At 51.8% G+C, this 27,449-nt stretch overlaps 38 non-coding genes and 1 pseudogene across 38 annotated transcripts; all 39 read right to left on the bottom strand.

The window, feature by feature from the left end:
- Nucleotides 1-280: 280 nt before the first annotated feature.
- LOC140992982 (U2 spliceosomal RNA) lies at nucleotides 281-471 on the bottom strand. The gene has a single exon (XR_012178503.1). It is a non-coding gene; the product is annotated as a U2 spliceosomal RNA (small nuclear RNA).
- Nucleotides 472-648: 177 nt separating this feature from the next.
- On the bottom strand, nucleotides 649-763 carry LOC140992575 (U5 spliceosomal RNA). The gene has a single exon (XR_012178146.1). It is a non-coding gene; the product is annotated as a U5 spliceosomal RNA (small nuclear RNA).
- A 435-nt stretch (nucleotides 764-1,198) lies between these two features.
- LOC140993048 (U2 spliceosomal RNA) lies at nucleotides 1,199-1,386 on the bottom strand. The gene has a single exon (XR_012178563.1). It is a non-coding gene; the product is annotated as a U2 spliceosomal RNA (small nuclear RNA).
- Nucleotides 1,387-7,214: 5,828 nt separating this feature from the next.
- On the bottom strand, nucleotides 7,215-7,329 carry LOC140992574 (U5 spliceosomal RNA). The gene has a single exon (XR_012178145.1). It is a non-coding gene; the product is annotated as a U5 spliceosomal RNA (small nuclear RNA).
- A 435-nt stretch (nucleotides 7,330-7,764) lies between these two features.
- On the bottom strand, nucleotides 7,765-7,955 carry LOC140993026 (U2 spliceosomal RNA). Its single transcript, XR_012178543.1, has one exon. It is a non-coding gene; the product is annotated as a U2 spliceosomal RNA (small nuclear RNA).
- Nucleotides 7,956-8,132: 177 nt separating this feature from the next.
- On the bottom strand, nucleotides 8,133-8,247 carry LOC140992573 (U5 spliceosomal RNA). Its single transcript, XR_012178144.1, has one exon. It is a non-coding gene; the product is annotated as a U5 spliceosomal RNA (small nuclear RNA).
- A 435-nt stretch (nucleotides 8,248-8,682) lies between these two features.
- Nucleotides 8,683-8,873, bottom strand: LOC140993038 (U2 spliceosomal RNA). The gene has a single exon (XR_012178554.1). It is a non-coding gene; the product is annotated as a U2 spliceosomal RNA (small nuclear RNA).
- Nucleotides 8,874-9,050: 177 nt separating this feature from the next.
- Nucleotides 9,051-9,165, bottom strand: LOC140992572 (U5 spliceosomal RNA). Its single transcript, XR_012178143.1, has one exon. It is a non-coding gene; the product is annotated as a U5 spliceosomal RNA (small nuclear RNA).
- A 436-nt stretch (nucleotides 9,166-9,601) lies between these two features.
- Nucleotides 9,602-9,792, bottom strand: LOC140992981 (U2 spliceosomal RNA). The gene has a single exon (XR_012178502.1). It is a non-coding gene; the product is annotated as a U2 spliceosomal RNA (small nuclear RNA).
- Nucleotides 9,793-9,969: 177 nt separating this feature from the next.
- Nucleotides 9,970-10,084, bottom strand: LOC140992571 (U5 spliceosomal RNA). Its single transcript, XR_012178142.1, has one exon. It is a non-coding gene; the product is annotated as a U5 spliceosomal RNA (small nuclear RNA).
- Nucleotides 10,085-10,520: 436 nt separating this feature from the next.
- LOC140993033 (U2 spliceosomal RNA) lies at nucleotides 10,521-10,711 on the bottom strand. Its single transcript, XR_012178549.1, has one exon. It is a non-coding gene; the product is annotated as a U2 spliceosomal RNA (small nuclear RNA).
- Nucleotides 10,712-10,888: 177 nt separating this feature from the next.
- On the bottom strand, nucleotides 10,889-11,003 carry LOC140992570 (U5 spliceosomal RNA). The gene has a single exon (XR_012178141.1). It is a non-coding gene; the product is annotated as a U5 spliceosomal RNA (small nuclear RNA).
- A 435-nt stretch (nucleotides 11,004-11,438) lies between these two features.
- Nucleotides 11,439-11,629, bottom strand: LOC140992979 (U2 spliceosomal RNA). The gene has a single exon (XR_012178500.1). It is a non-coding gene; the product is annotated as a U2 spliceosomal RNA (small nuclear RNA).
- A 177-nt stretch (nucleotides 11,630-11,806) lies between these two features.
- Nucleotides 11,807-11,921, bottom strand: LOC140992569 (U5 spliceosomal RNA). The gene has a single exon (XR_012178140.1). It is a non-coding gene; the product is annotated as a U5 spliceosomal RNA (small nuclear RNA).
- Nucleotides 11,922-12,356: 435 nt separating this feature from the next.
- LOC140992978 (U2 spliceosomal RNA) lies at nucleotides 12,357-12,547 on the bottom strand. Its single transcript, XR_012178499.1, has one exon. It is a non-coding gene; the product is annotated as a U2 spliceosomal RNA (small nuclear RNA).
- A 177-nt stretch (nucleotides 12,548-12,724) lies between these two features.
- LOC140992567 (U5 spliceosomal RNA) lies at nucleotides 12,725-12,839 on the bottom strand. The gene has a single exon (XR_012178138.1). It is a non-coding gene; the product is annotated as a U5 spliceosomal RNA (small nuclear RNA).
- A 435-nt stretch (nucleotides 12,840-13,274) lies between these two features.
- Nucleotides 13,275-13,465, bottom strand: LOC140992977 (U2 spliceosomal RNA). Its single transcript, XR_012178498.1, has one exon. It is a non-coding gene; the product is annotated as a U2 spliceosomal RNA (small nuclear RNA).
- Nucleotides 13,466-13,642: 177 nt separating this feature from the next.
- On the bottom strand, nucleotides 13,643-13,757 carry LOC140992566 (U5 spliceosomal RNA). The gene has a single exon (XR_012178137.1). It is a non-coding gene; the product is annotated as a U5 spliceosomal RNA (small nuclear RNA).
- Nucleotides 13,758-14,192: 435 nt separating this feature from the next.
- LOC140992976 (U2 spliceosomal RNA) lies at nucleotides 14,193-14,383 on the bottom strand. Its single transcript, XR_012178497.1, has one exon. It is a non-coding gene; the product is annotated as a U2 spliceosomal RNA (small nuclear RNA).
- Nucleotides 14,384-14,560: 177 nt separating this feature from the next.
- On the bottom strand, nucleotides 14,561-14,675 carry LOC140992564 (U5 spliceosomal RNA). Its single transcript, XR_012178136.1, has one exon. It is a non-coding gene; the product is annotated as a U5 spliceosomal RNA (small nuclear RNA).
- Nucleotides 14,676-15,110: 435 nt separating this feature from the next.
- On the bottom strand, nucleotides 15,111-15,301 carry LOC140993016 (U2 spliceosomal RNA). The gene has a single exon (XR_012178534.1). It is a non-coding gene; the product is annotated as a U2 spliceosomal RNA (small nuclear RNA).
- A 177-nt stretch (nucleotides 15,302-15,478) lies between these two features.
- LOC140992563 (U5 spliceosomal RNA) lies at nucleotides 15,479-15,593 on the bottom strand. Its single transcript, XR_012178135.1, has one exon. It is a non-coding gene; the product is annotated as a U5 spliceosomal RNA (small nuclear RNA).
- Nucleotides 15,594-16,028: 435 nt separating this feature from the next.
- Nucleotides 16,029-16,219, bottom strand: LOC140992974 (U2 spliceosomal RNA). The gene has a single exon (XR_012178496.1). It is a non-coding gene; the product is annotated as a U2 spliceosomal RNA (small nuclear RNA).
- Nucleotides 16,220-16,396: 177 nt separating this feature from the next.
- On the bottom strand, nucleotides 16,397-16,511 carry LOC140992562 (U5 spliceosomal RNA). Its single transcript, XR_012178134.1, has one exon. It is a non-coding gene; the product is annotated as a U5 spliceosomal RNA (small nuclear RNA).
- Nucleotides 16,512-16,946: 435 nt separating this feature from the next.
- Nucleotides 16,947-17,137, bottom strand: LOC140992972 (U2 spliceosomal RNA). The gene has a single exon (XR_012178494.1). It is a non-coding gene; the product is annotated as a U2 spliceosomal RNA (small nuclear RNA).
- A 177-nt stretch (nucleotides 17,138-17,314) lies between these two features.
- LOC140992561 (U5 spliceosomal RNA) lies at nucleotides 17,315-17,429 on the bottom strand. The gene has a single exon (XR_012178133.1). It is a non-coding gene; the product is annotated as a U5 spliceosomal RNA (small nuclear RNA).
- Nucleotides 17,430-17,864: 435 nt separating this feature from the next.
- LOC140992971 (U2 spliceosomal RNA) lies at nucleotides 17,865-18,055 on the bottom strand. The gene has a single exon (XR_012178493.1). It is a non-coding gene; the product is annotated as a U2 spliceosomal RNA (small nuclear RNA).
- Nucleotides 18,056-18,232: 177 nt separating this feature from the next.
- Nucleotides 18,233-18,347, bottom strand: LOC140992560 (U5 spliceosomal RNA). The gene has a single exon (XR_012178132.1). It is a non-coding gene; the product is annotated as a U5 spliceosomal RNA (small nuclear RNA).
- Nucleotides 18,348-18,782: 435 nt separating this feature from the next.
- On the bottom strand, nucleotides 18,783-18,973 carry LOC140992970 (U2 spliceosomal RNA). The gene has a single exon (XR_012178492.1). It is a non-coding gene; the product is annotated as a U2 spliceosomal RNA (small nuclear RNA).
- Nucleotides 18,974-19,150: 177 nt separating this feature from the next.
- On the bottom strand, nucleotides 19,151-19,265 carry LOC140992559 (U5 spliceosomal RNA). The gene has a single exon (XR_012178131.1). It is a non-coding gene; the product is annotated as a U5 spliceosomal RNA (small nuclear RNA).
- Nucleotides 19,266-19,700: 435 nt separating this feature from the next.
- On the bottom strand, nucleotides 19,701-19,891 carry LOC140992969 (U2 spliceosomal RNA). Its single transcript, XR_012178491.1, has one exon. It is a non-coding gene; the product is annotated as a U2 spliceosomal RNA (small nuclear RNA).
- Nucleotides 19,892-20,068: 177 nt separating this feature from the next.
- LOC140992558 (U5 spliceosomal RNA) lies at nucleotides 20,069-20,183 on the bottom strand. The gene has a single exon (XR_012178130.1). It is a non-coding gene; the product is annotated as a U5 spliceosomal RNA (small nuclear RNA).
- Nucleotides 20,184-20,618: 435 nt separating this feature from the next.
- LOC140992968 (U2 spliceosomal RNA) lies at nucleotides 20,619-20,809 on the bottom strand. Its single transcript, XR_012178490.1, has one exon. It is a non-coding gene; the product is annotated as a U2 spliceosomal RNA (small nuclear RNA).
- A 177-nt stretch (nucleotides 20,810-20,986) lies between these two features.
- On the bottom strand, nucleotides 20,987-21,101 carry LOC140992557 (U5 spliceosomal RNA). The gene has a single exon (XR_012178129.1). It is a non-coding gene; the product is annotated as a U5 spliceosomal RNA (small nuclear RNA).
- A 435-nt stretch (nucleotides 21,102-21,536) lies between these two features.
- On the bottom strand, nucleotides 21,537-21,727 carry LOC140993039 (U2 spliceosomal RNA). Its single transcript, XR_012178555.1, has one exon. It is a non-coding gene; the product is annotated as a U2 spliceosomal RNA (small nuclear RNA).
- Nucleotides 21,728-21,904: 177 nt separating this feature from the next.
- Nucleotides 21,905-22,019, bottom strand: LOC140992619 (U5 spliceosomal RNA). The gene has a single exon (XR_012178185.1). It is a non-coding gene; the product is annotated as a U5 spliceosomal RNA (small nuclear RNA).
- Nucleotides 22,020-22,454: 435 nt separating this feature from the next.
- Nucleotides 22,455-22,645, bottom strand: LOC140992967 (U2 spliceosomal RNA). Its single transcript, XR_012178489.1, has one exon. It is a non-coding gene; the product is annotated as a U2 spliceosomal RNA (small nuclear RNA).
- A 177-nt stretch (nucleotides 22,646-22,822) lies between these two features.
- Nucleotides 22,823-22,937, bottom strand: LOC140992555 (U5 spliceosomal RNA). Its single transcript, XR_012178127.1, has one exon. It is a non-coding gene; the product is annotated as a U5 spliceosomal RNA (small nuclear RNA).
- A 435-nt stretch (nucleotides 22,938-23,372) lies between these two features.
- On the bottom strand, nucleotides 23,373-23,549 carry LOC140993056 (U2 spliceosomal RNA; annotated as a pseudogene).
- Nucleotides 23,550-27,449: the final 3,900 nt, after the last annotated feature.

Genomic DNA, 27,449 nt, shown 5'->3' with positions numbered 1-27,449 from the left:
AAGCCTGCTCGTTGGGCGCAGGCCACCAAACGTCACAAACACTCGGGCGCTTCCAGACTCTCTGTTTCAGTTGAGGACCGCGGGGGGGAAATGCAGGGCACACTCAGCAGGTATTGCGCACCGGCCGCGGCGAGGCAGTTTTGCCTCTTTTTCTGACCATGCAAAGCGCAGCTCTCGCTGCGGTTTGCCAGCCTTCTTCTTGCTGCCGATTCTGTGCCGCAATGTCAAGTTTGTCAAGGCCTTTGGTCTGCAACACTGATTGATTTTCAACAAGGCCGGAGAGGGGTGCACCGTTCCCGGCGGCGCTGCAATACCGGGTCGATGCGTGGAGTGAACGGAGCAAGCCCCTGTTTCAGCTCCCGAGGCTAAAAATCCATTTAATATGTTGTCCCCATATAGAGGACATATCAGATATTAAACTGATAAGAACAGATACTACACTTGATCTTAGCCAAAAGGCCGAGAAGCGATGAGCCCCAGTCGTCTGCTGCCTGAGCCCACCTCCTGGCACGCTTCACACTCGTCGCGGTGTGCCATTTGCATTGCGCGGCGGAGTGGCTTGTGCTTAGCGGCTCCTCCCAAGCGCTCCGTGGCTTAGCCCCGAGTCTGGTTAAGGCCGGCTTTATTGATTTTCACACATGCACGAGGCTCAGCCAAACGGCAAAGCCTGCCAAAAATATCTTCAACTCATTGGTGTTCCTCTCCACGGAAGTCTTTAGTAAAAGGCGAAAGACTTGTGCGTTATGAAGAGAAACCCGAGTAAGTACAGCGCCTCTCCTCGACAGCAGCCAAGACAGCTGTGGTCCCAGGCACTCTTCTCATGGTGAGCCTCACTTGGCTCATCGCGCACCAAAATCCCTGGCCACGCCCGTCCCCACATTATCCCAGGCTCTACTCGACCGGTTTGTGGAGAGAGAAAAGCCTGCTCGTTGGGCGCAGGCCACCAAACGTCACAAACACTCGGGCGCTTCCAGACTCTCTGTTTCAGTTGAGGACCGCGGGGGGGAAATGCAGGGCACACTCAGCAGGTATTGCGCACCGGCCGCGGCGAGGCAGTTTTGCCTCTTTTTCTGACCATGCAAAGCGCAGCTCTCGCTGCGGTTTGCCAGCCTTCTTCTTGCTGCCGATTCTGTGCCGCAATGTCAAGTTTGTCAAGGCCTTTGGTCTGCAACACTGATTGATTTTCAACAAGGCCGGAGAGGGGTGCACCGTTCCCGGCGGCGCTGCAATACCGGGTCGATGCGTGGAGTGAACGGAGCAAGCCCCTGTTTCAGCTCCCGAGGCTAAAAATCCATTTAATATGTTGTCCCCATATAGAGGACATATCAGATATTAAACTGATAAGAACAGATTTTTCTTTTGAAAAAAGTTTATTGACACAAGTTTCTCTATTTTTTACACTTATTCAGAACACAGTCCACAATACAATTTGAAAACACTTAAAATCAACATGTCATCCGCAACAATACAGTAGTTAAATCTGTAAAACCATCCACCATAAAAAAAAAACACCATCATATCCAATAAAAGGTGTTTACAGATTAAAAAAAAAACACAATTGTTGCCTTAAAATACACAAGACATGTTAAAACAAAGTGCTCCTTTGTGGCATTAAAAGTCCGTTCTGTGAATCAGTGTAAGTGTATAATATATCAGTGTGTCTTTTTTAAAAAGGGAGGGCATTTAAAAGCTCTCAAGTCTTTGTTATGCAGGAGCGGGGTGAGTCCCTATCATGGGGAACTCATCCCGCTCTCCCATCAGATCCCTGGGTACCCGCTGGTGATGCTCAGAGGAGGCCCTCAGCCTCTTGCTCCTTCCCACCTGCCACACCCGGAGGATCAGGCCGCTGCTGCCTTGACCTTTGTGTGTGGCTCCGGCTCCCACCTCCGAATGAGCGCAGAGGCGATGCTTCATGTGGCTACGTCCTAGGCCTGCCGCCAGCAGCGACGGCTGCCTGGACCGTCGCTGCAGCCATTTGGATCGTAGCCACGGGGGGGATCTGCATGCGCTTTCTCGCCAGCAGGTTTCTGGAGGTCCATATAGCGTCTTTCATGGCGGCCAGGGTGAGCCAGAGCTTGGAGAATTCCTCTGTTGTTCTTTTCTTCTGGCTCACCCCGTAGAGCACTAGTTGTGCATCTAGGACCTCCCCTGCTGGCAAGTACGGGAATTGCTGGGAGCCGGCCATTGCCCACAGGTCAATGGCAGCGCTGCACTCCCAGAACAAGTGCCTCGCCGACTCGGGCGCGCCACAACCCGGTCGGGGGCAGATGGCGGATGGTGACATGCCCCGGGAGTGCATCACGGACCTGACCGGGAGGACCTCATGAGCTACCATCCAGGAGAGATCCCGTAATCTGTTTGGGAGAACGGGATGGTTGACATTGCGCCAAACACTTGAGGGCTCGCCGATTGCGAGCCCGCGCACCGGACTCACTGGCTCCCGCTCCTGCACAAGAGAGAGAAGAGAGCGGTGGTTGGTTAAAAGTGACAGCTCCTCCTGTTCCAAGTTAAAATCTTTTAAAAATTTGCGTATAAAATCATAGGCCGTGGGCAGTTTAAAAGACACAGGTGCTCTAAGATCAACAGGTAAAAACTTGAGTGTCCTGAGGTAAGACCCCATCCAGAATCTTGCCATGGCAGATGTCTTGTGATCTCTGGATGGGGATGTGGCATATTTGAGGTGCAGTGTGGTGTATTGGCTTCCTAAAAACAGGTGGAGGTCTGGAACATCTTTCCCTCCTTTTGTTTTTGGCATCTTCATGACGTTTCTTCTAAGTCGCTCCCACTTGGACCCCCACAGAAAGTAAAAAATGGCTCGATCGAGATCTAAAAGCACTCTACGAGGCGGGATAAAAACAGAACTGATTAGTAAAAACAAGGGTAAAATCACAGCTTTTATGACTAAAACCTTGCCTTCCATTGTCAGTCCCCTTAGTCTCCAGTATCCCAGTCTCTTTCTAACTTTCCCTATCGCGTCAAGCCAATTGCTCCTCCCACCCCCTTCCCCGTCAAATTTTACCCCGAGTATTTTCATGTCAGTCAGGGTCACAGTCAGAGGGAGTCCTGTGGTCTCGGTCACTGTCCATGGTCCGTAAAATTGGGCTTGGGTCTTGTCGCGGTTAAGTCTGGCTCCAGAGGCCCGTCCATACCAGTCCGTCAAGTCCATGGTCCTGTTTACAGCTAAAAGGTCTGTACATAAAACATTGACATCATCCATGTATAAAAGGCATTTTGTGACCAAGCCCCCACTCCCCGGAATTGACACCCCATTGATCCATTTGTCCCTTCTCAAGATCTGTGCCAATGGTTCCACACATATAACGTAAAGGAGGGCAGATAACGGACAACCCTGACGGACACCGCAGCATATATTCACTGCTTTGGTAAGTTGCCCATTTACAAGGATTTTGCTGTTGATTCCCCGGTAGAGCAAACCCACCCACGCTATGACCCTCTCAGGAAACCCCATTTTTTGCAGTACCTGAAATAGGTACTGGTGCGAGACCCGATCGAAGGCTTTTTCAAAGTCTAAATTTAGCAATACAAGCCGAATGTCTCTGTCTCTCGCGTAACAGATGGTGTCTCTGATCAGTACGAGGCTGTCGGTGATCTTCCTCCCCGGGATGGCACAGGCTTGATCCGGGTGGATCACCTCCCCTAAAACCAAAGATAAACGTGTTGATAAAAGTTTGCTAAAAAGTTTGCAGTCAAAGTTTAAAAGCGTTATTGGTCTCCAGTTTTTCAGGTCAGTCTGGTCCTCTTTTTTGTGGATTAATGTCACTATCCCTACTCTAAAGCTCTCAGGTAACAGGTCTAGTCGTTCAAAGTCATTAAAAACAGTAAGTAGGTCATGTGCAAGGATATCCCAAAAGGTCAGATAAAATTCCAGGGGAAGTCCATCTTGTCCTGGGGACTTCCCCTTCTTAAAATTTTTTAAACATTTACCTAACTCTAAAAGGGTAAAATCCTGGGTTAAAAGCACACTTTCCTCCACCGTCCTATCAATGTATTCTAAAACCTGTTCTGTAATGTCTGTCTCTATGTCTTTTTTTCATATAATTTATTGTAAAAGAGTTCCACTGTTTCAATAAGTTCGTTTGTGTTAGCAGTTAAAAACCCGTCTTCTTTTTTTAGCTTTGTTAAAACCCCACTTCTGCTAGCTATCTTCTTAAAAAAGTATCGTGTGCATTTTTCTCCTTCTTCTCTTTCTCTCTCTTTGCTTCTTAAAATGATACCCTGACTCTTTATTTCAGCTAATTTTGACATTTGTTTTTTGACTTCTAAAATGTCGTCATTAAAATCAAATCCTTGGTTCACAAGTTTAAAATATCTCTGTAGTCTTTTCTGCAGTCCCAACATGCATCTTTTTTCCTTATCTTTTTTCTTTCTCCCTGCCTGTCTAAAAAAAGCCTTAGTCTTTGTCTTCACCCACTCCCACCAGTGTGCACGTGAATCGTAAAAGTCTTGAAGGGTCTGCCATTGGCTATACTGCTCCCTGTATTGTCCAACTATCTCCCTGTCCTCTAACAGGGAGCAGTTGAGCTTCCACAGACCACTTCCTACAGTCACACCAGAAGAGAGTGTCAGGGTGCATGACAGCATTGCGTGATCAGAAAAGAAAACGGGGGTCAATCTAGCATCAGTTGGTGGGCAGTCCCGTGTAAAAACATAGTCAATGCGAGAGGCTTTGGTGCCGTCACCACTGAACCAGGTGAAGCCCTCCTCTCTAGGATGCATGGATTTAAAACAGTCTTGTAGCTTAAAATCCTTGCAGATGTCTTGCAGTAAAACCGATGTTTTATCTACTTTAAAATCTTCCCCTGCTCCCCGTCTATCTGTTCTGGATAAAACACAATTAAAATCCCCTCCTACCACTAAAGGCACCCTACCTAGCATGTGGGACTGCAGTTCTTCTAAAAGGTCATACCTGTCATTTTTGTCGTTAAAACCGTATACGTTGAGTAGGTTAAAATCCTGCCCCATGTATGTCAAGTGTGCTAAAACTGCCCGTCCGTCTCTCACCACAGTGCTGCCCCTCACCACTACCAAGGGGTTTTTAATTAAAATGGCCACTCCATCTGACTTGTTGTGGTTTGATCCACTCCACATGGATTGACCGAGTGGCCATTTCTCCTCCCATTTCCTGTAGGTTGTTAAAAAGGGCAGATTGCACTCCTGTAATAAAAACACATCTGACGTAAAAGAATTTAGGTAGGATAAAACAGTCTGGGCTCTAACTCCCGACCTCACACTTCTCACATTGAGGGTGGAAATGTTGAGGGTCATGAGTATAATTGGTAAAAACAACAGGTATGACATTTTAAGGAATAAAAAATTAAAAGACTACTTGTTAAAACTTCCAGACTTTCAGGAATGTAAAAGGATCTCATTTCACTATCCCCATGCAATCGGGGGGTGAGGCCTGAGACTCTTTCCTCCGGAAAGCCATGTCGGCACGCTTTTCCAATGGAGTTGACTGTAGTGCTATATTAAGAAATGAGCACTGATCGGGTGAACTGGAAGGGAAGGCTCTGAGCTGCTCCACAGGGGAACTGTATGAGTCAAGCTCAGCCCTTCCCTTCTTCTCCGAGGCTGCATCAGCCTCAGAGCTGGACAGTTCAGATGCAGTTCTCTTGAGGTTGGGCTGGGTATTGGGGAGGGAGGTGTCACTGGACTCTCCTTCCTCTTGTTCCTCCCCGACTGTAATGAGGCTATTGGCTGAGTCAGTGCCTGTCGAGCCATCTTGTCCAGCTCCACCTGCTGCCTGGCTTTCCCCATCTCCCTCAGCAGCACCCTCTGCTGGGTTAAAGCCAGGCCCCTCCCCTTGTCCCGCCTCACCGGGCTCCTCTCCTCCAACCACAGATTTTGGCGGGAGATTTGAATTTCCCAGCCCCTCCTCTTCAATTAGCACTTCGACAGTTACATTTCGGCCATTTTCCTTTAATATTTTTTCTTTTTCAATTTCCGATTCTTGTTTTCTTTGGGCTTTCAGTTTGTTGGCAAAAGACATTGGGCAATCTCTGAAGAGGTGATTTGTCTCTCCACAGAGATTGCACTTTCTGCCATTGGGACACTCCTCAAAGGAGTGCCCAATTTCTCTGCATTTACCGCAAACAATGTTTTGGCAAGCCTCTGCCAGGTGTCCATGCTCACCACACTTGCGGCAGAGCTTGGGCATGCCCTGGTAGTGAATGTAGCCCCTGTTCTCACCAAGAACTACCATGGATGGGAGATGCCTCAGGCCCTGGTACCCCTGGGGGTCCTGCCATTGTTGAATGGGGACCCTCCAGGCACAGTTCCAGATGCCATCTTCATCCCTCACCTTGGTAGCCTGGCCCTTCACAGTGCAGTATCTACCCAGCCACATGCATATATCTTCAGCATTCACCATTTCATTGAACATCCTAACGATAACCACTTTCAGAGAGTTGTCAGTCAGTTTCTCCACGTTGAATGCTGAAAACTGGGTCTTAACCTTTTCAAAGCGTTGCCAAAATTCTTGTAGCACTGCAGCGGTAACAAAACTAATATCAAAACCTTTGTTGAAGGGAAGAGACAGTACGCAGTTCAATTGCTGTGGGGAAAAGCCAAGGGCCTTTTGAATTAGCTTCCTGGAGAAGTCCAATCTGGACATCTCCAGGAGCTTTCCATCTCTTTCTAAAAAGGTAAAACGCACACTGTGGTGCCTCCGCATGCCGGCACGGGCAGCCGACATGGCTGGAGACACCACACTTCAACGATGAATAAAATACAATAAGTTAAATAAATACAAGCTAAAAAAAGGCTGTAAAAACACCTAAAACCAGTCAAGAATAAGACAGCAAAAAGCAAAAAAAAACTAAAAGCTTTCTTACCTTGACAGGCTCTTAGATGTCTCCAACAAACCACTGTGCAAATGTGCAATAATAACAAACAAAAATGTGCAAAGAAGCAATACAACAATGTCTCCCAAGTCGCAAAGGATTACTTCCACAATGAGAAAATAATCCCACTTGCAGGGAGTGATCGCCGTCTTAGCCAAAAGGCCGAGAAGCGATGAGCCCCAGTCGTCTGCTGCCTGAGCCCACCTCCTGGCACGCTTCACACTCGTCGCGGTGTGCCATTTGCATTGCGCGGCGGAGTGGCTTGTGCTTAGCGGCTCCTCCCAAGCGCTCCGTGGCTTAGCCCCGAGTCTGGTTAAGGCCGGCTTTATTGATTTTCACACATGCACGAGGCTCAGCCAAACGGCAAAGCCTGCCAAAAATATCTTCAACTCATTGGTGTTCCTCTCCACGGAAGTCTTTAGTAAAAGGCGAAAGACTTGTGCGTTATGAAGAGAAACCCGAGTAAGTACAGCGCCTCTCCTCGACAGCAGCCAAGACAGCTGTGGTCCCAGGCACTCTTCTCATGGTGAGCCTCACTTGGCTCATCGCGCACCAAAATCCCTGGCCACGCCCGTCCCCACATTATCCCAGGCTCTACTCGACCGGTTTGTGGAGAGAGAAAAGCCTGCTCGTTGGGCGCAGGCCACCAAACGTCACAAACACTCGGGCGCTTCCAGACTCTCTGTTTCAGTTGAGGACCGCGGGGGGGAAATGCAGGGCACACTCAGCAGGTATTGCGCACCGGCCGCGGCGAGGCAGTTTTGCCTCTTTTTCTGACCATGCAAAGCGCAGCTCTCGCTGCGGTTTGCCAGCCTTCTTCTTGCTGCCGATTCTGTGCCGCAATGTCAAGTTTGTCAAGGCCTTTGGTCTGCAACACTGATTGATTTTCAACAAGGCCGGAGAGGGGTGCACCGTTCCCGGCGGCGCTGCAATACCGGGTCGATGCGTGGAGTGAACGGAGCAAGCCCCTGTTTCAGCTCCCGAGGCTAAAAATCCATTTAATATGTTGTCCCCATATAGAGAACATATCAGATATTAAACTGATAAGAACAGATACTACACTTGATCTTAGCCAAAAGGCCGAGAAGCGATGAGCCCCAGTCGTCTGCTGCCTGAGCCCACCTCCTGGCACGCTTCACACTCGTCGCGGTGTGCCATTTGCATTGCGCGGCGGAGTGGCTTGTGCTTAGCGGCTCCTCCCAAGCGCTCCGTGGCTTAGCCCCGAGTCTGGTTAAGGCCGGCTTTATTGATTTTCACACATGCACGAGGCTCAGCCAAACGGCAAAGCCTGCCAAAAATATCTTCAACTCATTGGTGTTCCTCTCCACGGAAGTCTTTAGTAAAAGGCGAAAGACTTGTGCGTTATGAAGAGAAACCCGAGTAAGTACAGCGCCTCTCCTCGACAGCAGCCAAGACAGCTGTGGTCCCAGGCACTCTTCTCATGGTGAGCCTCACTTGGCTCATCGCGCACCAAAATCCCTGGCCACGCCCGTCCCCACATTATCCCAGGCTCTACTCGACCGGTTTGTGGAGAGAGAAAAGCCTGCTCGTTGGGCGCAGGCCACCAAACGTCACAAACACTCGGGCGCTTCCAGACTCTCTGTTTCAGTTGAGGACCGCGGGGGGGAAATGCAGGGCACACTCAGCAGGTATTGCGCACCGGCCGCGGCGAGGCAGTTTTGCCTCTTTTTCTGACCATGCAAAGCGCAGCTCTCGCTGCGGTTTGCCAGCCTTCTTCTTGCTGCCGATTCTGTGCCGCAATGTCAAGTTTGTCAAGGCCTTTGGTCTGCAACACTGATTGATTTTCAACAAGGCCGGAGAGGGGTGAACCGTTCCCGGCGGCGCTGCAATACCGGGTCGATGCGTGGAGTGAACGGAGCAAGCCCCTGTTTCAGCTCCCGAGGCTAAAAATCCATTTAATATGTTGTCCCCATATAGAGGACATATCAGATATTAAACTGATAAGAACAGATACTACACTTGATCTTAGCCAAAAGGCCGAGAAGCGATGAGCCCCAGTCGTCTGCTGCCTGAGCCCACCTCCTGGCACGCTTCACACTCGTCGCGGTGTGCCATTTGCATTGCGCGGCGGAGTGGCTTGTGCTTAGCGGCTCCTCCCAAGCGCTCCGTGGCTTAGCCCCGAGTCTGGTTAAGGCCGGCTTTATTGATTTTCACACATGCACGAGGCTCAGCCAAACGGCAAAGCCTGCCAAAAATATCTTCAACTCATTGGTGTTCCTCTCCACGGAAGTCTTTAGTAAAAGGCGAAAGACTTGTGCGTTATGAAGAGAAACCCGAGTAAGTACAGCGCCTCTCCTCGACAGCAGCCAAGACAGCTGTGGTCCCAGGCACTCTTCTCATGGTGAGCCTCACTTGGCTCATCGCGCACCAAAATCCCTGGCCACGCCCGTCCCCACATTATCCCAGGCTCTACTCGACCGGTTTGTGGAGAGAGAAAAGCCTGCTCGTTGGGCGCAGGCCACCAAACGTCACAAACACTCGGGCGCTTCCAGACTCTCTGTTTCAGTTGAGGACCGCGGGGGGGGAAATGCAGGGCACACTCAGCAGGTATTGCGCACCGGCCGCGGCGAGGCAGTTTTGCCTCTTTTTCTGACCATGCAAAGCGCAGCTCTCGCTGCGGTTTGCCAGCCTTCTTCTTGCTGCCGATTCTGTGCCGCAATGTCAAGTTTGTCAAGGCCTTTGGTCTGCAACACTGATTGATTTTCAACAAGGCCGGAGAGGGGTGCACCGTTCCCGGCGGCGCTGCAATACCGGGTCGATGCGTGGAGTGAACGGAGCAAGCCCCTGTTTCAGCTCCCGAGGCTAAAAATCCATTTAATATGTTGTCCCCATATAGAGGACATATCAGATATTAAACTGATAAGAACAGATACTACACTTGATCTTAGCCAAAAGGCCGAGAAGCGATGAGCCCCAGTCGTCTGCTGCCTGAGCCCACCTCCTGGCACGCTTCACACTCGTCGCGGTGTGCCATTTGCATTGCGCGGCGGAGTGGCTTGTGCTTAGCGGCTCCTCCCAAGCGCTCCGTGGCTTAGCCCCGAGTCTGGTTAAGGCCGGCTTTATTGATTTTCACACATGCACGAGGCTCAGCCAAACGGCAAAGCCTGCCAAAAATATCTTCAACTCATTGGTGTTCCTCTCCACGGAAGTCTTTAGTAAAAGGCGAAAGACTTGTGCGTTATGAAGAGAAACCCGAGTAAGTACAGCGCCTCTCCTCGACAGCAGCCAAGACAGCTGTGGTCCCAGGCACTCTTCTCATGGTGAGCCTCACTTGGCTCATCGCGCACCAAAATCCCTGGCCACGCCCGTCCCCACATTATCCCAGGCTCTACTCGACCGGTTTGTGGAGAGAGAAAAGCCTGCTCGTTGGGCGCAGGCCACCAAACGTCACAAACACTCGGGCGCTTCCAGACTCTCTGTTTCAGTTGAGGACCGCGGGGGGGGAAATGCAGGGCACACTCAGCAGGTATTGCGCACCGGCCGCGGCGAGGCAGTTTTGCCTCTTTTTCTGACCATGCAAAGCGCAGCTCTCGCTGCGGTTTGCCAGCCTTCTTCTTGCTGCCGATTCTGTGCCGCAATGTCAAGTTTGTCAAGGCCTTTGGTCTGCAACACTGATTGATTTTCAACAAGGCCGGAGAGGGGTGCACCGTTCCCGGCGGCGCTGCAATACCGGGTCGATGCGTGGAGTGAACGGAGCAAGCCACTGTTTCAGCTCCCGAGGCTAAAAATCCATTTAATATGTTGTCCCCATATAGAGGACATATCAGATATTAAACTGATAAGAACAGATACTACACTTGATCTTAGCCAAAAGGCCGAGAAGCGATGAGCCCCAGTCGTCTGCTGCCTGAGCCCACCTCCTGGCACGCTTCACACTCGTCGCGGTGTGCCATTTGCATTGCGCGGCGGAGTGGCTTGTGCTTAGCGGCTCCTCCCAAGCGCTCCGTGGCTTAGCCCCGAGTCTGGTTAAGGCCGGCTTTATTGATTTTCACACATGCACGAGGCTCAGCCAAACGGCAAAGCCTGCCAAAAATATCTTCAACTCATTGGTGTTCCTCTCCACGGAAGTCTTTAGTAAAAGGCGAAAGACTTGTGCGTTATGAAGAGAAACCCGAGTAAGTACAGCGCCTCTCCTCGACAGCAGCCAAGACAGCTGTGGTCCCAGGCACTCTTCTCATGGTGAGCCTCACTTGGCTCATCGCGCACCAAAATCCCTGGCCACGCCCGTCCCCACATTATCCCAGGCTCTACTCGACCGGTTTGTGGAGAGAGAAAAGCCTGCTCGTTGGGCGCAGGCCACCAAACGTCACAAACACTCGGGCGCTTCCAGACTCTCTGTTTCAGTTGAGGACCGCGGGGGGGAAATGCAGGGCACACTCAGCAGGTATTGCGCACCGGCCGCGGCGAGGCAGTTTTGCCTCTTTTTCTGACCATGCAAAGCGCAGCTCTCGCTGCGGTTTGCCAGCCTTCTTCTTGCTGCCGATTCTGTGCCGCAATGTCAAGTTTGTCAAGGCCTTTGGTCTGCAACACTGATTGATTTTCAACAAGGCCGGAGAGGGGTGCACCGTTCCCGGCGGCGCTGCAATACCGGGTCGATGCGTGGAGTGAACGGAGCAAGCCCCTGTTTCAGCTCCCGAGGCTAAAAATCCATTTAATATGTTGTCCCCATATAGAGGACATATCAGATATTAAACTGATAAGAACAGATACTACACTTGATCTTAGCCAAAAGGCCGAGAAGCGATGAGCCCCAGTCGTCTGCTGCCTGAGCCCACCTCCTGGCACGCTTCACACTCGTCGCGGTGTGCCATTTGCATTGCGCGGCGGAGTGGCTTGTGCTTAGCGGCTCCTCCCAAGCGCTCCGTGGCTTAGCCCCGAGTCTGGTTAAGGCCGGCTTTATTGATTTTCACACATGCACGAGGCTCAGCCAAACGGCAAAGCCTGCCAAAAATATCTTCAACTCATTGGTGTTCCTCTCCACGGAAGTCTTTAGTAAAAGGCGAAAGACTTGTGCGTTATGAAGAGAAACCCGAGTAAGTACAGCGCCTCTCCTCGACAGCAGCCAAGACAGCTGTGGTCCCAGGCACTCTTCTCATGGTGAGCCTCACTTGGCTCATCGCGCACCAAAATCCCTGGCCACGCCCGTCCCCACATTATCCCAGGCTCTACTCGACCGGTTTGTGGAGAGAGAAAAGCCTGCTCGTTGGGCGCAGGCCACCAAACGTCACAAACACTCGGGCGCTTCCAGACTCTCTGTTTCAGTTGAGGACCGCGGGGGGGAAATGCAGGGCACACTCAGCAGGTATTGCGCACCGGCCGCGGCGAGGCAGTTTTGCCTCTTTTTCTGACCATGCAAAGCGCAGCTCTCGCTGCGGTTTGCCAGCCTTCTTCTTGCTGCCGATTCTGTGCCGCAATGTCAAGTTTGTCAAGGCCTTTGGTCTGCAACACTGATTGATTTTCAACAAGGCCGGAGAGGGGTGCACCGTTCCCGGCGGCGCTGCAATACCGGGTCGATGCGTGGAGTGAACGGAGCAAGCCCCTGTTTCAGCTCCCGAGGCTAAAAATCCATTTAATATGTTGTCCCCATATAGAGGACATATCAGATATTAAACTGATAAGAACAGATACTACACTTGATCTTAGCCAAAAGGCCGAGAAGCGATGAGCCCCAGTCGTCTGCTGCCTGAGCCCACCTCCTGGCACGCTTCACACTCGTCGCGGTGTGCCATTTGCATTGCGCGGCGGAGTGGCTTGTGCTTAGCGGCTCCTCCCAAGCGCTCCGTGGCTTAGCCCCGAGTCTGGTTAAGGCCGGCTTTATTGATTTTCACACATGCACGAGGCTCAGCCAAACGGCAAAGCCTGCCAAAAATATCTTCAACTCATTGGTGTTCCTCTCCACGGAAGTCTTTAGTAAAAGGCGAAAGACTTGTGCGTTATGAAGAGAAACCCGAGTAAGTACAGCGCCTCTCCTCGACAGCAGCCAAGACAGCTGTGGTCCCAGGCACTCTTCTCATGGTGAGCCTCACTTGGCTCATCGCGCACCAAAATCCCTGGCCACGCCCGTCCCCACATTATCCCAGGCTCTACTCGACCGGTTTGTGGAGAGAGAAAAGCCTGCTCGTTGGGCGCAGGCCACCAAACGTCACAAACACTCGGGCGCTTCCAGACTCTCTGTTTCAGTTGAGGACCGCGGGGGGGAAATGCAGGGCACACTCAGCAGGTATTGCGCACCGGCCGCGGCGAGGCAGTTTTGCCTCTTTTTCTGACCATGCAAAGCGCAGCTCTCGCTGCGGTTTGCCAGCCTTCTTCTTGCTGCCGATTCTGTGCCGCAATGTCAAGTTTGTCAAGGCCTTTGGTCTGCAACACTGATTGATTTTCAACAAGGCCGGAGAGGGGTGCACCGTTCCCGGCGGCGCTGCAATACCGGGTCGATGCGTGGAGTGAACGGAGCAAGCCCCTGTTTCAGCTCCCGAGGCTAAAAATCCATTTAATATGTTGTCCCCATATAGAGGACATATCAGATATTAAACTGATAAGAACAGATACTACACTTGATCTTAGCCAAAAGGCCGAGAAGCGATGAGCCCCAGTCGTCTGCTGCCTGAGCCCACCTCCTGGCACGCTTCACACTCGTCGCGGTGTGCCATTTGCATTGCGCGGCGGAGTGGCTTGTGCTTAGCGGCTCCTCCCAAGCGCTCCGTGGCTTAGCCCCGAGTCTGGTTAAGGCCGGCTTTATTGATTTTCACACATGCACGAGGCTCAGCCAAACGGCAAAGCCTGCCAAAAATATCTTCAACTCATTGGTGTTCCTCTCCACGGAAGTCTTTAGTAAAAGGCGAAAGACTTGTGCGTTATGAAGAGAAACCCGAGTAAGTACAGCGCCTCTCCTCGACAGCAGCCAAGACAGCTGTGGTCCCAGGCACTCTTCTCATGGTGAGCCTCACTTGGCTCATCGCGCACCAAAATCCCTGGCCACGCCCGTCCCCACATTATCCCAGGCTCTACTCGACCGGTTTGTGGAGAGAGAAAAGCCTGCTCGTTGGGCGCAGGCCACCAAACGTCACAAACACTCGGGCGCTTCCAGACTCTCTGTTTCAGTTGAGGACCGCGGGGGGGAAATGCAGGGCACACTCAGCAGGTATTGCGCACCGGCCGCGGCGAGGCAGTTTTGCCTCTTTTTCTGACCATGCAAAGCGCAGCTCTCGCTGCGGTTTGCCAGCCTTCTTCTTGCTGCCGATTCTGTGCCGCAATGTCAAGTTTGTCAAGGCCTTTGGTCTGCAACACTGATTGATTTTCAACAAGGCCGGAGAGGGGTGCACCGTTCCCGGCGGCGCTGCAATACCGGGTCGATGCGTGGAGTGAACGGAGCAAGCCCCTGTTTCAGCTCCCGAGGCTAAAAATCCATTTAATATGTTGTCCCCATATAGAGGACATATCAGATATTAAACTGATAAGAACAGATACTACACTTGATCTTAGCCAAAAGGCCGAGAAGCGATGAGCCCCAGTCGTCTGCTGCCTGAGCCCACCTCCTGGCACGCTTCACACTCGTCGCGGTGTGCCATTTGCATTGCGCGGCGGAGTGGCTTGTGCTTAGCGGCTCCTCCCAAGCGCTCCGTGGCTTAGCCCCGAGTCTGGTTAAGGCCGGCTTTATTGATTTTCACACATGCACGAGGCTCAGCCAAACGGCAAAGCCTGCCAAAAATATCTTCAACTCATTGGTGTTCCTCTCCACGGAAGTCTTTAGTAAAAGGCGAAAGACTTGTGCGTTATGAAGAGAAACCCGAGTAAGTACAGCGCCTCTCCTCGACAGCAGCCAAGACAGCTGTGGTCCCAGGCACTCTTCTCATGGTGAGCCTCACTTGGCTCATCGCGCACCAAAATCCCTGGCCACGCCCGTCCCCACATTATCCCAGGCTCTACTCGACCGGTTTGTGGAGAGAGAAAAGCCTGCTCGTTGGGCGCAGGCCACCAAACGTCACAAACACTCGGGCGCTTCCAGACTCTCTGTTTCAGTTGAGGACCGCGGGGGGGAAATGCAGGGCACACTCAGCAGGTATTGCGCACCGGCCGCGGCGAGGCAGTTTTGCCTCTTTTTCTGACCATGCAAAGCGCAGCTCTCGCTGCGGTTTGCCAGCCTTCTTCTTGCTGCCGATTCTGTGCCGCAATGTCAAGTTTGTCAAGGCCTTTGGTCTGCAACACTGATTGATTTTCAACAAGGCCGGAGAGGGGTGCACCGTTCCCGGCGGCGCTGCAATACCGGGTCGATGCATGGAGTGAACGGAGCAAGCCCCTGTTTCAGCTCCCGAGGCTAAAAATCCATTTAATATGTTGTCCCCATATAGAGGACATATCAGATATTAAACTGATAAGAACAGATACTACACTTGATCTTAGCCAAAAGGCCGAGAAGCGATGAGCCCCAGTCGTCTGCTGCCTGAGCCCACCTCCTGGCACGCTTCACACTCGTCGCGGTGTGCCATTTGCATTGCGCGGCGGAGTGGCTTGTGCTTAGCGGCTCCTCCCAAGCGCTCCGTGGCTTAGCCCCGAGTCTGGTTAAGGCCGGCTTTATTGATTTTCACACATGCACGAGGCTCAGCCAAACGGCAAAGCCTGCCAAAAATATCTTCAACTCATTGGTGTTCCTCTCCACGGAAGTCTTTAGTAAAAGGCGAAAGACTTGTGCGTTATGAAGAGAAACCCGAGTAAGTACAGCGCCTCTCCTCGACAGCAGCCAAGACAGCTGTGGTCCCAGGCACTCTTCTCATGGTGAGCCTCACTTGGCTCATCGCGCACCAAAATCCCTGGCCACGCCCGTCCCCACATTATCCCAGGCTCTACTCGACCGGTTTGTGGAGAGAGAAAAGCCTGCTCGTTGGGCGCAGGCCACCAAACGTCACAAACACTCGGGCGCTTCCAGACTCTCTGTTTCAGTTGAGGACCGCGGGGGGGAAATGCAGGGCACACTCAGCAGGTATTGCGCACCGGCCGCGGCGAGGCAGTTTTGCCTCTTTTTCTGACCATGCAAAGCGCAGCTCTCGCTGCGGTTTGCCAGCCTTCTTCTTGCTGCCGATTCTGTGCCGCAATGTCAAGTTTGTCAAGGCCTTTGGTCTGCAACACTGATTGATTTTCAACAAGGCCGGAGAGGGGTGCACCGTTCCCGGCGGCGCTGCAATACCGGGTCGATGCGTGGAGTGAACGGAGCAAGCCCCTGTTTCAGCTCCCGAGGCTAAAAATCCATTTAATATGTTGTCCCCATATAGAGGACATATCAGATATTAAACTGATAAGAACAGATACTACACTTGATCTTAGCCAAAAGGCCGAGAAGCGATGAGCCCCAGTCGTCTGCTGCCTGAGCCCACCTCCTGGCACGCTTCACACTCGTCGCGGTGTTCCATTTGCATTGCGCGGCGGAGTGGCTTGTGCTTAGCGGCTCCTCCCAAGCGCTCCGTGGCTTAGCCCCGATTCTGGTTAAGGCCGGCTTTATTGATTTTCACACATGCACGAGGCTCAGCCAAACGGCAAAGCCTGCCAAAAATATCTTCAACTCATTGGTGTTCCTCTCCACGGAAGTCTTTAGTAAAAGGCGAAAGACTTGTGCGTTATGAAGAGAAACCCGAGTAAGTACAGCGCCTCTCCTCGACAGCAGCCAAGACAGCTGTGGTCCCAGGCACTCTTCTCATGGTGAGCCTCACTTGGCTCATCGCGCACCAAAATCCCTGGCCACGCCCGTCCCCACATTATCCCAGGCTCTACTCGACCGGTTTGTGGAGAGAGAAAAGCCTGCTCGTTGGGCGCAGGCCACCAAACGTCACAAACACTCGGGCGCTTCCAGACTCTCTGTTTCAGTTGAGGACCGCGGGGGGGAAATGCAGGGCACACTCAGCAGGTATTGCGCACCGGCCGCAGCGAGGCAGTTTTGCCTCTTTTTCTGACCATGCAAAGCGCAGCTCTCGCTGCGGTTTGCCAGCCTTCTTCTTGCTGCCGATTCTGTGCCGCAATGTCAAGTTTGTCAAGGCCTTTGGTCTGCAACACTGATTGATTTTCAACAAGGCCGGAGAGGGGTGCACCGTTCCCGGCGGCGCTGCAATACCGGGTCGATGCGTGGAGTGAACGGAGCAAGCCCCTGTTTCAGCTCCCGAGGCTAAAAATCCATTTAATATGTTGTCCCCATATAGAGGACATATCAGATATTAAACTGATAAGAACAGATACTACACTTGATCTTAGCCAAAAGGCCGAGAAGCGATGAGCCCCAGTCGTCTGCTGCCTGAGCCCACCTCCTGGCACGCTTCACACTCGTCGCGGTGTGCCATTTGCATTGCGCGGCGGAGTGGCTTGTGCTTAGCGGCTCCTCCCAAGCGCTCCGTGGCTTAGCCCCGAGTCTGGTTAAGGCCGGCTTTATTGATTTTCACACATGCACGAGGCTCAGCCAAACGGCAAAGCCTGCCAAAAATATCTTCAACTCATTGGTGTTCCTCTCCACGGAAGTCTTTAGTAAAAGGCGAAAGACTTGTGCGTTATGAAGAGAAACCCGAGTAAGTACAGCGCCTCTCCTCGACAGCAGCCAAGACAGCTGTGGTCCCAGGCACTCTTCTCATGGTGAGCCTCACTTGGCTCATCGCGCACCAAAATCCCTGGCCACGCCCGTCCCCACATTATCCCAGGCTCTACTCGACCGGTTTGTGGAGAGAGAAAAGCCTGCTCGTTGGGCGCAGGCCACCAAACGTCACAAACACTCGGGCGCTTCCAGACTCTCTGTTTCAGTTGAGGACCGCGGGGGGGAAATGCAGGGCACACTCAGCAGGTATTGCGCACCGGCCGCGGCGAGGCAGTTTTGCCTCTTTTTCTGACCATGCAAAGCGCAGCTCTCGCTGCGGTTTGCCAGCCTTCTTCTTGCTGCCGATTCTGTGCCGCAATGTCAAGTTTGTCAAGGCCTTTGGTCTGCAACACTGATTGATTTTCAACAAGGCCGGAGAGGGGTGCACCGTTCCCGGCGGCGCTGCAATACCGGGTCGATGCGTGGAGTGAACGGAGCAAGCCCCTGTTTCAGCTCCCGAGGCTAAAAATCCATTTAATATGTTGTCCCCATATAGAGGACATATCAGATATTAAACTGATAAGAACAGATACTACACTTGATCTTAGCCAAAAGGCCGAGAAGCGATGAGCCCCAGTCGTCTGCTGCCTGAGCCCACCTCCTGGCACGCTTCACACTCGTCGCGGTGTGCCATTTGCATTGCGCGGCGGAGTGGCTTGTGCTTAGCGGCTCCTCCCAAGCGCTCCGTGGCTTAGCCCCGAGTCTGGTTAAGGCCGGCTTTATTGATTTTCACACATGCACGAGGCTCAGCCAAACGGCAAAGCCTGCCAAAAATATCTTCAACTCATTGGTGTTCCTCTCCACGGAAGTCTTTAGTAAAAGGCGAAAGACTTGTGCGTTATGAAGAGAAACCCGAGTAAGTACAGCGCCTCTCCTCGACAGCAGCCAAGACAGCTGTGGTCCCAGGCACTCTTCTCATGGTGAGCCTCACTTGGCTCATCGCGCACCAAAATCCCTGGCCACGCCCGTCCCCACATTATCCCAGGCTCTACTCGACCGGTTTGTGGAGAGAGAAAAGCCTGCTCGTTGGGCGCAGGCCACCAAACGTCACAAACACTCGGGCGCTTCCAGACTCTCTGTTTCAGTTGAGGACCGCGGGGGGGAAATGCAGGGCACACTCAGCAGGTATTGCGCACCGGCCGCGGCGAGGCAGTTTTGCCTCTTTTTCTGACCATGCAAAGCGCAGCTCTCGCTGCGGTTTGCCAGCCTTCTTCTTGCTGCCGATTCTGTGCCGCAATGTCAAGTTTGTCAAGGCCTTTGGTCTGCAACACTGATTGATTTTCAACAAGGCCGGAGAGGGGTGCACCGTTCCCGGCGGCGCTGCAATACCGGGTCGATGCGTGGAGTGAACGGAGCAAGCCCCTGTTTCAGCTCCCGAGGCTAAAAATCCATTTAATATGTTGTCCCCATATAGAGGACATATCAGATATTAAACTGATAAGAACAGATACTACACTTGATCTTAGCCAAAAGGCCGAGAAGCGATGAGCCCCAGTCGTCTGCTGCCTGAGCCCACCTCCTGGCACGCTTCACACTCGTCGCGGTGTTCCATTTGCATTGCGCGGCGGAGTGGCTTGTGCTTAGCGGCTCCTCCCAAGCGCTCCGTGGCTTAGCCCCGATTCTGGTTAAGGCCGGCTTTATTGATTTTCACACATGCACGAGGCTCAGCCAAACGGCAAAGCCTGCCAAAAATATCTTCAACTCATTGGTGTTCCTCTCCACGGAAGTCTTTAGTAAAAGGCGAAAGACTTGTGCGTTATGAAGAGAAACCCGAGTAAGTACAGCGCCTCTCCTCGACAGCAGCCAAGACAGCTGTGGTCCCAGGCACTCTTCTCATGGTGAGCCTCACTTGGCTCATCGCGCACCAAAATCCCTGGCCACGCCCGTCCCCACATTATCCCAGGCTCTACTCGACCGGTTTGTGGAGAGAGAAAAGCCTGCTCGTTGGGCGCAGGCCACCAAACGTCACAAACACTCGGGCGCTTCCAGACTCTCTGTTTCAGTTGAGGACCGCGGGGGGGAAATGCAGGGCACACTCAGCAGGTATTGCGCACCGGCCGCGGCGAGGCAGTTTTGCCTCTTTTTCTGACCATGCAAAGCGCAGCTCTCGCTGCGGTTTGCCAGCCTTCTTCTTGCTGCCGATTCTGTGCCGCAATGTCAAGTTTGTCAAGGCCTTTGGTCTGCAACACTGATTGATTTTCAACAAGGCCGGAGAGGGGTGCACCGTTCCCGGCGGCGCTGCAATACCGGGTCGATGCGTGGAGTGAACGGAGCAAGCCCCTGTTTCAGCTCCCGAGGCTAAAAATCCATTTAATATGTTGTCCCCATATAGAGGACATATCAGATATTAAACTGATAAGAACAGATACTACACTTGATCTTAGCCAAAAGGCCGAGAAGCGATGAGCCCCAGTCGTCTGCTGCCTGAGCCCACCTCCTGGCACGCTTCACACTCGTCGCGGTGTGCCATTTGCATTGCGCGGCGGAGTGGCTTGTGCTTAGCGGCTCCTCCCAAGCGCTCCGTGGCTTAGCCCCGAGTCTGGTTAAGGCCGGCTTTATTGATTTTCACACATGCACGAGGCTCAGCCAAACGGCAAAGCCTGCCAAAAATATCTTCAACTCATTGGTGTTCCTCTCCACGGAAGTCTTTAGTAAAAGGCGAAAGACTTGTGCGTTATGAAGAGAAACCCGAGTAAGTACAGCGCCTCTCCTCGACAGCAGCCAAGACAGCTGTGGTCCCAGGCACTCTTCTCATGGTGAGCCTCACTTGGCTCATCGCGCACCAAAATCCCTGGCCACGCCCGTCCCCACATTATCCCAGGCTCTACTCGACCGGTTTGTGGAGAGAGAAAAGCCTGCTCGTTGGGCGCAGGCCACCAAACGTCACAAACACTCGGGCGCTTCCAGACTCTCTGTTTCAGTTGAGGACCGCGGGGGGGAAATGCAGGGCACACTCAGCAGGTATTGCGCACCGGCCGCGGCGAGGCAGTTTTGCCTCTTTTTCTGACCATGCAAAGCGCAGCTCTCGCTGCGGTTTGCCAGCCTTCTTCTTGCTGCCGATTCTGTGCCGCAATGTCAAGTTTGTCAAGGCCTTTGGTCTGCAACACTGATTGATTTTCAACAAGGCCGGAGAGGGGTGCACCGTTCCCGGCGGCGCTGCAATACCGGGTCGATGCGTGGAGTGAACGGAGCAAGCCCCTGTTTCAGCTCCCGAGGCTAAAAATCCATTTAATATGTTGTCCCCATATAGAGGACATATCAGATATTAAACTGATAAGAACAGATACTACACTTGATCTTAGCCAAAAGGCCGAGAAGCGATGAGCCCCAGTCGTCTGCTGCCTGAGCCCACCTCCTGGCACGCTTCACACTCGTCGCGGTGTGCCATTTGCATTGCGCGGCGGAGTGGCTTGTGCTTAGCGGCTCCTCCCAAGCGCTCCGTGGCTTAGCCCCGAGTCTGGTTAAGGCCGGCTTTATTGATTTTCACACATGCACGAGGCTCAGCCAAACGGCAAAGCCTGCCAAAAATATCTTCAACTCATTGGTGTTCCTCTCCACGGAAGTCTTTAGTAAAAGGCGAAAGACTTGTGCGTTATGAAGAGAAACCCGAGTAAGTACAGCGCCTCTCCTCGACAGCAGCCAAGACAGCTGTGGTCCCAGGCACTCTTCTCATGGTGAGCCTCACTTGGCTCATCGCGCACCAAAATCCCTGGCCACGCCCGTCCCCACATTATCCCAGGCTCTACTCGACCGGTTTGTGGAGAGAGAAAAGCCTGCTCGTTGGGCGCAGGCCACCAAACGTCACAAACACTCGGGCGCTTCCAGACTCTCTGTTTCAGTTGAGGACCGCGGGGGGGAAATGCAGGGCACACTCAGCAGGTATTGCGCACCGGCCGCGGCGAGGCAGTTTTGCCTCTTTTTCTGACCATGCAAAGCGCAGCTCTCGCTGCGGTTTGCCAGCCTTCTTCTTGCTGCCGATTCTGTGCCGCAATGTCAAGTTTGTCAAGGCCTTTGGTCTGCAACACTGATTGATTTTCAACAAGGCCGGAGAGGGGTGCACCGTTCCCGGCGGCGCTGCAATATCGGGTCGATGCGTGGAGTGAACGGAGCAAGCCCCTGTTTCAGCTCCCGAGGCTAAAAATCCATTTAATATGTTGTCCCCATATGGAGGACATATCAGATATTAAACTGATAAGAACAGATACTACACTTGATCTTAGCCAAAAGGCCGAGAAGCGATGAGCCCCAGTCGTCTGCTGCCTGAGCCCACCTCCTGGCACGCTTCACACTCGTCGCGGTGTGCCATTTGCATTGCGCGGCGGAGTGGCTTGTGCTTAGCGGCTCCTCCCAAGCGCTCCGTGGCTTAGCCCCGAGTCTGGTTAAGGCCGGCTTTATTGATTTTCACACATGCACGAGGCTCAGCCAAACGGCAAAGCCTGCCAAAAATATCTTCAACTCATTGGTGTTCCTCTCCACGGAAGTCTTTAGTAAAAGGCGAAAGACTTGTGCGTTATGAGGAGAAACCCGAGTAAGTACAGCGCCTCTCCTCGACAGCAGCCAAGACAGCTGTGGTCCCAGGCACTCTTCTCATGGTGAGCCTCACTTGGCTCATCGCGCACCAAAATCCCTGGCCACGCCCGTCCCCACATTATCCCAGGCTCTACTCGACCGGTTTGTGGAGAGAGAAAAGCCTGCTCGTTGGGCGCAGGCCACCAAACGTCACAAACACTCGGGCGCTTCCAGACTCTCTGTTTCAGTTGAGGACCGCGGGGGGGAAATGCAGGGCACACTCAGCAGGTATTGCGCACCGGCCGCGGCGAGGCAGTTTTGCCTCTTTTTCTGACCATGCAAAGCGCAGCTCTCGCTGCGGTTTGCCAGCCTTCTTCTTGCTGCCGATTCTGTGCCGCAATGTCAAGTTTGTCAAGGCCTTTGGTCTGCAACACTGATTGATTTTCAACAAGGCCGGAGAGGGGTGCACCGTTCCCGGCGGCGCTGCAATACCGGGTCGATGCGTGGAGTGAACGGAGCAAGCCCCTGTTTCAGCTCCCGAGGCTAAAAATCCATTTAATATGTTGTCCCCATATAGAGGACATATCAGATATTAAACTGATAAGAACAGATACTACACTTGATCTTAGCCAAAAGGCCGAGAAGCGATGAGCCCCAGTCGTCTGCTGCCTGAGCCCACCTCCTGGCACGCTTCACACTCGTCGCGGTGTGCCATTTGCATTGCGCGGCGGAGTGGCTTGTGCTTAGCGGCTCCTCCCAAGCGCTCCGTGGCTTAGCCCCGAGTCTGGTTAAGGCCGGCTTTATTGATTTTCACACATGCACGAGGCTCAGCCAAACGGCAAAGCCTGCCAAAAATATCTTCAACTCATTGGTGTTCCTCTCCACGGAAGTCTTTAGTAAAAGGCGAAAGACTTGTGCGTTATGAAGAGAAACCCGAGTAAGTACAGCGCCTCTCCTCGACAGCAGCCAAGACAGCTGTGGTCCCAGGCACTCTTCTCATGGTGAGCCTCACTTGGCTCATCGCGCACCAAAATCCCTGGCCACGCCCGTCCCCACATTATCCCAGGCTCTACTCGACCGGTTTGTGGAGAGAGAAAAGCCTGCTCGTTGGGCGCAGGCCACCAAACGTCACAAACACTCGGGCGCTTCCAGACTCTCTGTTTCAGTTGAGGACCGCGGGGGGGAAATGCAGGGCACACTCAGCAGGTATTGCGCACCGGCCGCGGCGAGGCAGTTTTGCCTCTTTTTCTGACCATGCAAAGCGCAGCTCTCGCTGCGGTTTGCCAGCCTTCTTCTTGCTGCCGATTCTGTGCCGCAATGTCAAGTTTGTCAAGGCCTTTGGTCTGCAACACTGATTGATTTTCAACAAGGCCGGAGAGGGGTGCACCGTTCCCGGCGGCGCTGCAATACCGGGTCGATGCGTGGAGTGAACGGAGCAAGCCCCTGTTTCAGCTCCCGAGGCTAAAAATCCATTTAATATGTTGTCCCCATATAGAGGACATATCAGATATTAAACTGATAAGAACAGATTTTTTCTTTTGAAAAAAGTTTATTGACACAAGTTTCTCTATTTTTCACACTTATTCAGAACACAGTCCACAATACAATTTGAAAACACTTAAAATCAACATGTCATCCGCAACAATACAGTAGTTAAATCTGTAAAACCATCCACCATAAAAAAAACACCATCATATCCAATAAAAGGTGTTTACAGATTAAAAAAAAAACACAATTGTTGCCTTAAAATACACAAGACATGTTAAAACAAAGTGCTCCTTTGTGGCATTAAAAGTCCGTTCTGTGAATCAGTGTAAGTGTATAATATATCAGTGTGTCTTTTTTTAAAAAGGGAGGGCATTTAAAAGCTCTCAAGTCTTTGTTATGCAGGAGCGGGGTGAGTCCCTATCATGGGGAACTCATCCCGCTCTCCCATCAGATCCCTGGGTACCCGCTGGTGATGCTCAGAGGAGGCCCTCAGCCTCTTGCTCCTTCCCACCTGCCACACCCGGAGGATCAGGCCGCTGCTGCCTTGACCTTTGTGTGTGGCTCCGGCTCCCACCTCCGAATGAGCGCAGAGGCGATGCTTCATGTGGCTACGTCCTAGGCCTGCCGCCAGCAGCGACGGCTGCCTGGACCGTCGCTGCAGCCATTTGGATCGTAGCCACGGGGGGGATCTGCATGCGCTTTCTCGCCAGCAGGTTTCTGGAGGTCCATATAGCGTCTTTCATGGCGGCCAGGGTGAGCCAGAGCTTGGAGAATTCCTCTGTTGTTCTTTTCTTCTGGCTCACCCCGTAGAGCACTAGTTGTGCATCTAGGACCTCCCCTGCTGGCAAGTACGGGAATTGCTGGGAGCCGGCCATTGCCCACAGGTCAATGGCAGCGCTGCACTCCCAGAACAAGTGCCTCGCCGACTCGGGCGCGCCACAACCCGGTCGGGGGCAGATGGCGGATGGTGACATGCCCCGGGAGTGCATCACGGACCTGACCGGGAGGACCTCATGAGCTACCATCCAGGAGAGATCCCGTAATCTGTTTGGGAGAACGGGATGGTTGACATTGCGCCAAACACTTGAGGGCTCGCCGATTGCGAGCCCGCGCACCGGACTCACTGGCTCCCGCTCCTGCACAAGAGAGAGAAGAGAGCGGTGGTTGGTTAAAAGTGACAGCTCCTCCTGTTCCAAGTTAAAATCTTTTAAAAATTTGCGTATAAAATCATAGGCCGTGGGCAGTTTAAAAGACACAGGTGCTCTAAGATCGACAGGTAAAAACTTGAGTGTCCTGAGGTAAGACCCCATCCAGAATCTTGCCATGGCAGATGTCTTGTGATCTCTGGATGGGGATGTGGCATATTTGAGGTGCAGTGTGGTGTATTGGCTTCCTAAAAACAGGTGGAGGTCTGGAACATCTTTCCCTCCTTTTGTTTTTGGCATCTTCATGACGTTTCTTCTAAGTCGCTCCCACTTGGACCCCCACAGAAAGTAAAAAATGGCTCGATCGAGATCTAAAAGCACTCTACGAGGCGGGATAAAAACAGAACTGATTAGTAAAAACAAGGGTAAAATCACAGCTTTTATGACTAAAACCTTGCCTTCCATTGTCAGTCCCCTTAGTCTCCAGTATCCCAGTCTCTTTCTAACTTTCCCTATCGCGTCAAGCCAATTGCTCCTCCCACCCCCTTCCCCGTCAAATTTTACCCCGAGTATTTTCATGTCAGTCAGGGTCACAGTCAGAGGGAGTCCTGTGGTCTCGGTCACTGTCCATGGTCCGTAAAATTGGGCTTGGGTCTTGTCGCGGTTAAGTCTGGCTCCAGAGGCCCGTCCATACCAGTCCGTCAAGTCCATGGTCCTGTTTACAGCTAAAAGGTCTGTACATAAAACATTGACATCATCCATGTATAAAAGGCATTTTGTGACCAAGCCCCCACTCCCCGGAATTGACACCCCATTGATCCATTTGTCCCTTCTCAAGATCTGTGCCAATGGTTCCACACATATAACGTAAAGGAGGGCAGATAACGGACAACCCTGACGGACACCGCAGCATATATTCACTGCTTTGGTAAGTTGCCCATTTACAAGGATTTTGCTGTTGATTCCCCGGTAGAGCAAACCCACCCACGCTATGACCCTCTCAGGAAACCCCATTTTTTGCAGTACCTGAAATAGGTACTGGTGCGAGACCCGATCGAAGGCTTTTTCAAAGTCTAAATTTAGCAATACAAGCCGAATGTCTCTGTCTCTCGCGTAACAGATGGTGTCTCTGATCAGTACGAGGCTGTCGGTGATCTTCCTCCCCGGGATGGCACAGGCTTGATCCGGGTGGATCACCTCCCCTAAAACCAAAGATAAACGTGTTGATAAAAGTTTGCTAAAAAGTTTGCAGTCAAAGTTTAAAAGCGTTATTGGTCTCCAGTTTTTCAGGTCAGTCTGGTCCTCTTTTTTGTGGATTAATGTCACTATCCCTACTCTAAAGCTCTCAGGTAACAGGTCTAGTCGTTCAAAGTCATTAAAAACAGTAAGTAGGTCATGTGCAAGGATATCCCAAAAGGTCAGATAAAATTCCAGGGGAAGTCCATCTTGTCCTGGGGACTTCCCCTTCTTAAAATTTTTTAAACATTTACCTAACTCTAAAAGGGTAAAATCCTGGGTTAAAAGCACACTTTCCTCCACCGTCCTATCAATGTATTCTAAAACCTGTTCTGTAATGTCTGTCTCTATGTCTTTTTTTTCATATAATTTATTGTAAAAGAGTTCCACTGTTTCAATAAGTTCGTTTGTGTTAGCAGTTAAAAACCCGTCTTCTTTTTTTAGCTTTGTTAAAACCCCACTTCTGCTAGCTATCTTCTTAAAAAAGTATCGTGTGCATTTTTCTCCTTCTTCTCTTTCTCTCTCTTTGCTTCTTAAAATGATACCCTGACTCTTTATTTCAGCTAATTTTGACATTTGTTTTTTGACTTCTAAAATGTCGTCATTAAAATCAAATCCTTGGTTCACAAGTTTAAAATATCTCTGTAGTCTTTTCTGCAGTCCCAACATGCATCTTTTTTCCTTATCTTTTTTCTTTCTCCCTGCCTGTCTAAAAAAAGCCTTAGTCTTTGTCTTCACCCACTCCCACCAGTGTGCACGTGAATCGTAAAAGTCTTGAAGGGTCTGCCATTGGCTATACTGCTCCCTGTATTGTCCAACTATCTCCCTGTCCTCTAACAGGGAGCAGTTGAGCTTCCACAGACCACTTCCTACAGTCACACCAGAAGAGAGTGTCAGGGTGCATGACAGCATTGCGTGATCAGAAAAGAAAACGGGGGTCAATCTAGCATCAGTTGGTGGGCAGTCCCGTGTAAAAACATAGTCAATGCGAGAGGCTTTGGTGCCGTCACCACTGAACCAGGTGAAGCCCTCCTCTCTAGGATGCATGGATTTAAAACAGTCTTGTAGCTTAAAATCCTTGCAGATGTCTTGCAGTAAAACCGATGTTTTATCTACTTTAAAATCTTCCCCTGCTCCCCGTCTATCTGTTCTGGATAAAACACAATTAAAATCCCCTCCTACCACTAAAGGCACCCTACCTAGCATGTGGGACTGCAGTTCTTCTAAAAGGTCATACCTGTCATTTTTGTCGTTAAAACCGTATACGTTGAGTAGGTTAAAATCCTGCCCCATGTATGTCAAGTGTGCTAAAACTGCCCGTCCGTCTCTCACCACAGTGCTGCCCCTCACCACTACCAAGGGGTTTTTAATTAAAATGGCCACTCCATCTGACTTGTTGTGGTTTGATCCACTCCACATGGATTGACCGAGTGGCCATTTCTCCTCCCATTTCCTGTAGGTTGTTAAAAAGGGCAGATTGCACTCCTGTAATAAAAACACATCTGACGTAAAAGAATTTAGGTAGGATAAAACAGTCTGGGCTCTAACTCCCGACCTCACACTTCTCACATTGAGGGTGGAAAT

The sequence above is a fragment of the Pagrus major genome, chromosome 24 (genome assembly GCF_040436345.1).
Source record: "Pagrus major chromosome 24, Pma_NU_1.0".
NCBI classification, from domain to species: domain Eukaryota; kingdom Metazoa; phylum Chordata; class Actinopteri; order Spariformes; family Sparidae; genus Pagrus; species Pagrus major.
This window is presented reverse-complemented; position numbering and strand designations above follow the sequence as displayed.